The sequence below is a fragment of the Perognathus longimembris genome, chromosome 2 (genome assembly GCF_023159225.1).
Source record: "Perognathus longimembris pacificus isolate PPM17 chromosome 2, ASM2315922v1, whole genome shotgun sequence".
NCBI classification, from domain to species: Eukaryota; Metazoa; Chordata; class Mammalia; order Rodentia; family Heteromyidae; genus Perognathus; species Perognathus longimembris.
In genome coordinates this window covers 85,499,652-85,508,529 of record NC_063162.1, presented here as the reverse complement: position 1 = coordinate 85,508,529, position 8,878 = coordinate 85,499,652, and the positions used below count along the sequence as shown (strand labels likewise).

The 8,878-nt window shown below is 40.8% G+C and overlaps 1 pseudogene; it reads left to right on the top strand.

Annotated features, from left to right (window-relative positions):
* The first annotated feature begins 513 nt into the window (after positions 1 to 513).
* On the top strand, positions 514 to 1,211 carry LOC125345783 (annotated as a pseudogene).
* The last annotated feature ends 7,667 nt before the right edge of the window (positions 1,212 to 8,878 follow it).

Genomic DNA, 8,878 nt, shown 5'->3' with positions numbered 1-8,878 from the left:
TCAAACCTTCCTTCTCAGATCTCAGCCTCCTACAGAAATAGCTATGATTCCAGGTATGAGCCACCAGTACCCAGCCTGATGCTGAGTTGTTTAAAGACAAATGGACACAAATGAGAAATTTGTCTGAGCCAAAGAACAGGAAGTTCATAGAAAACAATTTGTGTCTTTAGAAAAATGCAACATTTCTCCATTCACAAAGTTGATAGCCTTAAAGCCAAAAGTTCTTGAGTCTACATTACATAGTTGGCATGGGAAGAAAGTGATGTCAAAACATTAATTTTTTAAATGTAACTTTTTTCCTAATGAAGTTGTTTCTAGAAGAGGGAACGGAATAGGGAAGAATCAAGAAAGGGAAGGTTAATTGGGTCACATGGTTTATGTGTGTAGAAATGTTACAGCGAAACTCCCTTGTACAATCAATATATGCTCAAATTTTCTTTAGAAAAAGTTTCTCTTGTTTAAAATTAAAATAATGGAGACAGGTCGTTGTTGTTGTGGTCAGTTCGCCGGACTCCGCGGCTCCGAGGGCCGGCTCTGCCCCCTACCCACCGCCGCTATGAAGTGGATGTTCAAGGAGGACCACTCTCTGGAACACAGATGCATGGAATCCGCGAAGATCCGAGCGAAGTACCCTGACCGCGTTCCGGTGATTGTGGAAAAATCTCAGGCTCTCAGATTGTTGACACTGACAAGCGGAAGTACTTGGTTCCATCTGATATCACTGTGGCTCAGTTCATGTGGATCATCAGGAAAAGGATCCAGCTTCCTTCTGAGAAGGCGATCTTCTTGTTTGTGGATAAGACAGTTCCACAGTCCAGCCTAACTATGGGACAGCTTTACGAGAAGGAAAAGGATGAAGATGGATTCTTGTATGTGGCCTACAGTGGAAAGAACACTTTCGGCTTCTGAGGGCCAGCGCTGGGCAAGGTGCACCGCTCCTGCTTGTGTATCTTGTAAATAGCCAGCCTTTTCCAGTTATACTAGAATCTCTTCACATGAAACTCTTAGTGCATTTGTAACTGGATTTATTTCTTAATATATTGGAAGGTTTTGTATCCTTAGATTAATAAATTATACAGTTTTATTTTGAATTTTACTTTCTGTGCACTGTCCTCATGGCTGTATTCTCCAGGGAACTTGATCCTCTGGGAATCATATTTAATGAAAACATTTCCATAATGAAGTGAGATAGTTGTCGTCTTTAAGTGAGAAGGAAGGCGATGATACATTAATTTTGGATTATGTTTGAAGTGTTAGATGGCTAAATATTAAAGGCATCCAAATTAAATCCTTAGCAATCAGAACACTTGGCTTCACTAGATTCTGCCAACAGCCAAGCATGTTGGACTGAGCTAATCTGTTCCTCTTTCTGAAACTATTAAGGTAGATAATTAACAGTAAAACTTCCTCTTATAAAGGAAAAAAATAATGGAGACAAACTACACCAAAGAAGGGAGATAAGAAAAATTAGAGTTATCTGAGAATTAAACAACTATTTCAACTCCCTAAGGCAAAGAAACAATAAAAATAAAAGAAACAGCCTTTTCCTTAGGTAGTTCTCTCTCTTTCTTTCTCCCTCTCACTTCCTCTCTCCATCTCTCCTTTGTGAGTATAGGATTTGAACTCGGAGCTTTGTGCTTTCTCATCTGGTGCTCTATCACTTGAGTCTTACCTCCAGCACAGCACTTTGCCAGTTGTTTTTGAAGATGAAGTCTTATAAACTTTTCAGTCTGGGGTTGGCCTCAAACTATGATTCTCCAATTCTGCACTTCCTGAAAAGCTGTGATTATAGTCATGAACCATCAGCACCTGACATATAGTCCAGTCTTACTTAACTATTTTCTATACTGGGTCCAAATGACCCTTTCAGTAAGTTCAGAACAAACAAGGAGCTAGAAGTTCATCCCCTGCTTTAATACTAACCATGACCTATGGCCTCTGACACCATTGTTTACTACAAGTTGCTCTGAGGTCTTCAGAAACATTTGGGAAAGCTACTCTAATCATAGTAGGTGTTGATGAAACATCTCTGGGGAAAAAACACTTAGGGATTTATAGAAAAGAAGTTATCAGTAGTCACAAAGTAGCTTATTTAGCATCTGACTAATGAAGCTTAAGCTTCTAGCAATGTGTCTACATAGATAGATAGATAGATAGAGAGAGAGAGAGAGAGAGAGATTATATATATATGGCAGTCCTAGGGCTTGAACTTGGGGCATGGGCACTGTCCCTGTGCTTCTTTTGCTCAAGGCTAGCACTCTACCACTTGAGTTACAGGGCCACTTCCAGCTTTTTCTGTTTAAGTGGAACTGAGGAGTCGAACCCAGGGCTTCATGCATGCTAGGCAAGCACTCTACCACTAAGCCACATTCCCAGCCCCAGACTTATATATTTTTATAATTAAAGCAGCCAGTGTTTGTTTCACTCTGATTTCAGATATATCATGCTTCGTCTCATAGGAAGAGCTGGAACAGGTCCAATATTTAGGGATACAAAGGTAAATTATGTTGATGGTTATGAAGGAATTTGCAGTTTGTAGTCACTCCTGTATGTTATTACCAGCTGTTTCCTGTGTATGAGTGAGTTTTAGAAATATCCACTACCTATTATGCTACCTGGCACAGTGTCATGGTGGGAAGGTACAAGGCCACAGATGATTTTTCCAGATGTTCAAATAGTACGATGGACGGCCTATACATTGTTCTTCAGTCACATTTGCATTACGTTCTCTGATTTATTTTTGTTATTTCTTCCAGCCAGCCTTACCTTCTTATTTCCTTCAATGAAAGTTGAGATCTGAGAACTTCTCATCTGTTTTTCATTCTACTATTTTTTGCTACGAGTCTCTGTTTAAACACAAACCAACAAATACTGAGTGTTTAAACACAACTTCTTCCAGTAGATTATACCAACAAATGTCCTACTTAATGTGTAGTTCCCATGACATCAAACATGATGTCAAACTATGGTGCCTAGAAACTGTTGACATAAATATAACTTTCCAAATTTGTCTACTCTTTTTTCTTTTTTTGCCAGTCCTGGAACTTGAATACATTACCTGGGTGCTGTTCCTGAGCTTCTTTTGCTCAAGTGCCACTTCTGACTTTTTCTGTTTATGTGGTACAAAGGAATCAAACGCAGGGCTTTATACATGCTCGGTAAGCACTCTACCACTAAGCCACATTCCCAGCCCCTGCTACTCTTTTTTTTTTTTTTTTTTTGGCCAGTCCTGGGCCTTGGACTCAGGGCCTGAGCACTGTCCCTGGCTTCTTCCCGCTCAAGGCTAGCACTCCGCCACTTGAGCCACAGCGCTGCTTCTGGCCGTTTTCTGGATATGTGGTGCTGGGGAATCGAACCTAGGGCCTCGTGTATCCGAGGCAGGCACTCTTGCCACTAGGCTATATCCCCAGCCCCCTGCTACTCTTTTTAATGTAAAGCTCAATATATTTATTTGCCTCATCCCCTATTACACAGACACATAAGTACATATATCACTGATATGTAAAAAATTAAAAATCTACTAATGGAGATTGCTAATGGATTACCAATGGAGTGAGGGTATAGCCTAGTGGTAGTGCACTTGCCTAGCACATACAAGGTCCTAAGTTCAATTCCCAGCACTACAAAATCTTTGTCCTAGTGGTTTCCATAAAATGAAGTTGTAGGTAGTAAATTAATCTTTGCAGGACTAAGAGCTTAAAAGAAGACAGAAGTCCACTGAAGGTCACAATTTGCATATTGATCTCACTGTATGCTTATTCTCTTACAAACATAATTAACTTTGCTTTTATTGAATTTGGGTTCTAAACCAATTTTATGAGTCACAATTCCACTGGTTATTTCAGTGAAATATGAGAGACATTAGTTGACAGCAGGTATGCTAAGACAGTAGAAGCGATATATACTGCCAGCTTAAGGGAAATTGGATTTGATCATGTCTGTGTTCCATTGTTACAGTACTTCTTGGAGAAAAGGATTTATGATAAAAACTTAAGTTTAGGTCAGGTGCAGTGACTCATATCTGTAACTCCAGCTGTTCAGGAGGTGGAGATCAAGGAACTGGTGGTTTTAGGCTTATTGCCTAGTGTGGTGGTTCATGCCTATAATCCCTGCTACATAGAAAGCCCTAGGGAAGACAATCAAGGTCTGAGACTTACCCTAAGCAAACAATGCAAGAGCCTAGCTGAAAAATAACAACCAAAACAGAATGGGGGTGTGACTCAAGGAGTAGAGCACCTGCCTACCAAGCTAAGACTCTGAGTTGAAACACCAGTGCCATCAAACAGACAGACAGACACACACACACACACACACACACACACACGAGAGAGAAATTTTTTTCATGGGTCACCCCTTTGTGCAGTCAGTCCTAATTGAGATAAAGATAAACAGAAGAAAAACAACCTTTTTACTGTTCATAGTCCAGTTGAAGATCAGAAAAGATAAAATAAAATGTGTTCAGAGAACACTTGTACAACAGCCCAACTGCAAGTACCAGGTTGCACTGATTTTCTCTTCCTTCAGTCTTTCACTTGGGCCTTTGCAGATGGCCCAGGAGCCAGGCACTGGTGACTAACCCCTGTACAACTAGCTTCCAAAGCAGCTGAAAATGGAAAGATCATGGTCTGATGCTAACCCAGCCAGAAAAGTTCATGAGGTCCCTTCTCAACCCATAGCTGGGAGCAGTGCCACTCTCCTGTCATCATAAGCTATATAGAAGGCTGAGATTGGAAACACTGAAGTTCCAGACCAGGGTGAGACTCAAATCTGTGAGACTCAATCTGAATAGACTCAATCCATGTGCTGGACTTAGTGATGCACTCTTGTGGTCTCAGATGCTAGGGGAAGCCTAGAAGTGGGTGAATGAAGGCCCAGGTACATGCCCAGGTGGGAAGACCCTATCCTAAAAAATTAAGCACATAACAGGACTAGAGGCATGGCTCTATGATATCAGGCCAGCCCAGCAAATATAAGCCCCTGAGTCCAAATCTCAGTATTAAAAATAAGGAAAAGCGCTCCATAAAGCCCTTTCCTGCTCCTCACTGGGGGTAGGGGAAGAAGAAGAGGAAATTTAGAGTATTTCAGTCACTAACCTTCATGTTCTACTTGAAAAAAAACAAAGACTCAAAGATTTTTAAGTTTCCCAACCAAGACTACAGACACATTAAATAACATAGCAAGTTTCAAACTGAAATCTGTCTGATCAGTTCTTTTAACTGCTACACCATACTGTCACTTACCAAAAAAAGTGGTGGGGACCACTAAAAACTGTAATGTTATGGGGGGGGGGTGTTTTGTTTTGTTTTTTAGAATCCTAGTTAAGAAATTGTTTAAAAAATAGTTGAGAAAGTTCTGGACTGCTTCTGCATCCCATTCATTATTCAAGAAAACCACTACTGGACATAAAGATGGATGAGAATAGAATCCAATTGACACTGACTGAATGGAAGGGATGTTGAGGCTAAGTTACTAAGAGGTGGGCACGCCAAGAGCCAGTGGTTCATACCTGTAATCCTAGCTACTTAGAAGGATGAGATCTGAGGATCACAGTTCAAAGGCAGCCCAGGTAGGAAAGTTTGTAAGATTCTTATCTCAATTAAGCACCAAAAACACAAAGTGGAGTTGTGGCTCAAGTAGTAGAGTGCTAGTCTTGAACACAAACACTCAGAGACAGAGCCCAAGCCCTGAGTTCAAGCCCTAGAATGGACACACACACACACACACACACACACACACACACACAACACACACACACACACACACACACACACACACGCAGATCCGACTGCTCCTGAGAGAACTGAGTACAGAAGGCAGAGAGCAGACTGCTGGGTGGACAAGCATGGTGAAGAAGTCTCTATTACCACTCCATCCTACTCCATCTACAACCAGCTCCCAAACCTGTCTTCAAACCTCTGCATATGCTGTTTCTTCCTCCTGGAACACCTTCTCCCATCTATCTCTGGCAAAATATTCCTTTTAAGACTCCATTCAAATGTCAAATCCAATACACGACTTCCTCTGACTCTTCCAGATTACTGGTAGTTAATACTTTCATTGAAGTATTTGCAATGTATGTGTTCGTGTGTTCCATCTTTCTGATAAGGCAAATTCACTTACAAATTGCCTGGGCCATGCAACAGTCAAATGCAGGCTGCGGCACACAGGAGGTCCTGGGCTCCATTCTCAGCACCACAAAAGAAGGTAAAAGGTGGTTTGTTTATCAACACCTAATATTTACAGAGTGTCATGTAGCACTTTACTCTCTAGTACTGTGCTATTGAGATTGTGTCTCATGAGCTTTTGCCTAGTCTGGTCTCACACTACAATCCTTCTTCTCTTGCCTGGCAGGAAATGGGAAATACAGCATGAGCCACTGCACCCAGATCACCATGCTTTTGAACATAAAAATTAGCTATTTGACCTAATAAATCTTACATAATAGACATAAAACATAAGTGACGGAAGTAACCTCATTTTGAAAAAACACTATAAGGATTTGGGGTATGTACAGGAAAATTTGAATAGGGATAAGTCATTTAGATGGCATTTGGGAACTATTATTAATTCTCTCCAGTATAATAATGGCATTATGTGTTGATGGGAAAATATCCTTATTCTTAGAAAATGTTTGCTGAAAGATTCAGGGGTGACCATAGCTACATTTCTGGTCGCAATGGTTTGGATAGATAGAAACAATAAAGAAGGCCAGGCACTGGTAGCTCACACCTGTAATCGTCACTACTCAGGAAGCTAAGATCTGAAGATCATGATTCAAAGCCAGCCCAGACAGATAAAAATGCCAGAGCTAGAAGGATAACTTAAGTGGTAGAGCATCAGCTTTGAGTGGATAAAAGCAAGAGTAGAAGGCTTTGAGTTTAAATCCCAGTAAGAAGTACGTGCACACGCGCGCTAAATAATAATAACTAGTAAATCCAGGTGGTAAGGATAACTTCCTACATGTTGGAGATTTGTCAAAGTACAGGCTTTTGTAATGGTTTTGGGTTTTCTTTTCTGTTGTTTACTTGGAAGTGCTAAAGGATGACCTAGGAGAAAAAAATATGCAAGGACCAACATGCCCTTTTGACCTAGAAGGGTCCTTTTGAAACCAGGTCACTTACTGCCCAAGGGTTCCAGAGCTTGGGCAAGACAATGAGGAATCAAGCCCATCACAAAAGTCTCTGTGATGGCTGTCAGTACCTCCACCACAGCCGTACCCTCCGTATACAGTACCCTAGCCACCCTAGCCAGATCAATACTGCGATTAGTGACAGATGACCCAAGCACCCCCGGTCCATGCAGGTCATTCTTAGTTCAAATGCTCCAGCAGGATTCAGGAGTGAGTCTTGTGTCATCAGACTGTCTTTAGAAACAATCCTCACCATTAAAGGAGGAAGCCAAGTAATGTTGGATGTCAAACAGCATCTGTTGACAGCTTAAATATACTCAGAAAGCTTAAAATGTGTTGGATTTTCTGTGTGTGATAATTACATTTTTACAAGCGGAGAATGTATCATTAAAACATAAATGCATGTTGAAAGCAAAGCTATAAAAAGACTTTCTGTCACAAACCATTTCTAGACACACCGTAGTAAGGAAGAAAAAGTAATACTGTTCAGCACTGATTTGATCAAAATTGTAATTCCTGTGGAAAGGAGAAGGGACTTTTGGCCCAAATATAATGTTTAATATGGTTTATATACCTCCCAGAATCTGATTTGGGATCCATTTAGTTTGGAGACAGCCAGCACACGAGCACAGCATCTACCTGGAAAGAACCTTTTCAGTACAATTTCCTGAGCATACAACAATTCTCTAGACATTACTCTATCAACACCCCTTTATTACATGGTCTGATGTTCTCACTATTAATCACAGAGCTTGTGCTTTGAGATTCATAGGGGAAGGGAATATCGCTTTAGCTTCTAAAGGTATGAATGCTTTAGCAACACAAGAAAACCCCAAGGAGGGCTCATGTTTACTACAAATAAACGTTTCTTCTCTATTTCCATTCTTAACTAAAGTCTACTCACTGATAATTAGTATCTATCTAAGTTAAAGTGGTTCTGTAAAGAGTCATTAAATGTGTTATGGGAGCATGGGAATGCATATTTAGATAATTTCAAAAAAGCCTTGAAAATCCTAGCTCAGACCAGGCAATAGTGGCTCACACCTATAGTCCTAGCTACTCAGGAGGATGAGATCTGAAGATCATAGTTCAAAGCTGGCTGGGTCAGGAAAGTCTGATATTCTTAAATCCAGTTAACTATCAGAAAACTGGAAATGCAGCTGTGGCTCAAAGTGATACAGAACCAGCCTTGAGCTCAAAAGCTCAGGGACATCACGTAGGCCCTGAGTTCAAGCACTAAGACCAAAAAAACAAAATCCTAGATCAGGAGGCTGAAATCTGAAGACTGTGGTTCAAAACCAGCCCAGACAGATAAATCTAAGAGACATTTATCTCAGTTAACCAGCAAAAAAAATGTTAAGGGGCATGAAGGAAAACAAATAGAGAGAGAAAAGCTGGGCAAGTACAGTCACAAATTTTAAGGTACATATATGACAGTGGAATCAGGAAACTTGAGGGGATGGGTAAGGTTGGGAGAGATGTGGGAGAATGATGGAAGGGTGCATTGATTAAGATAGATTGTACTTATAAACTGGCATGTTGAATTGAAACACCTACTTAAAGATAATTTTTTAAAGATTACATACACTTTTTTTTTTTTTGCCAGTCCTGGGGCTTGAACTCAGGGCCTGAGCACTGTCCCTGGCTTCTTTTTGCTCAAGGCTAGAACTCTGCCATTTGAGCCACAGCACCACTCCTGGCCGTTTTCTGTATATGTGGTGCTGGGGAATCAAACCCAGGGCTTCATGT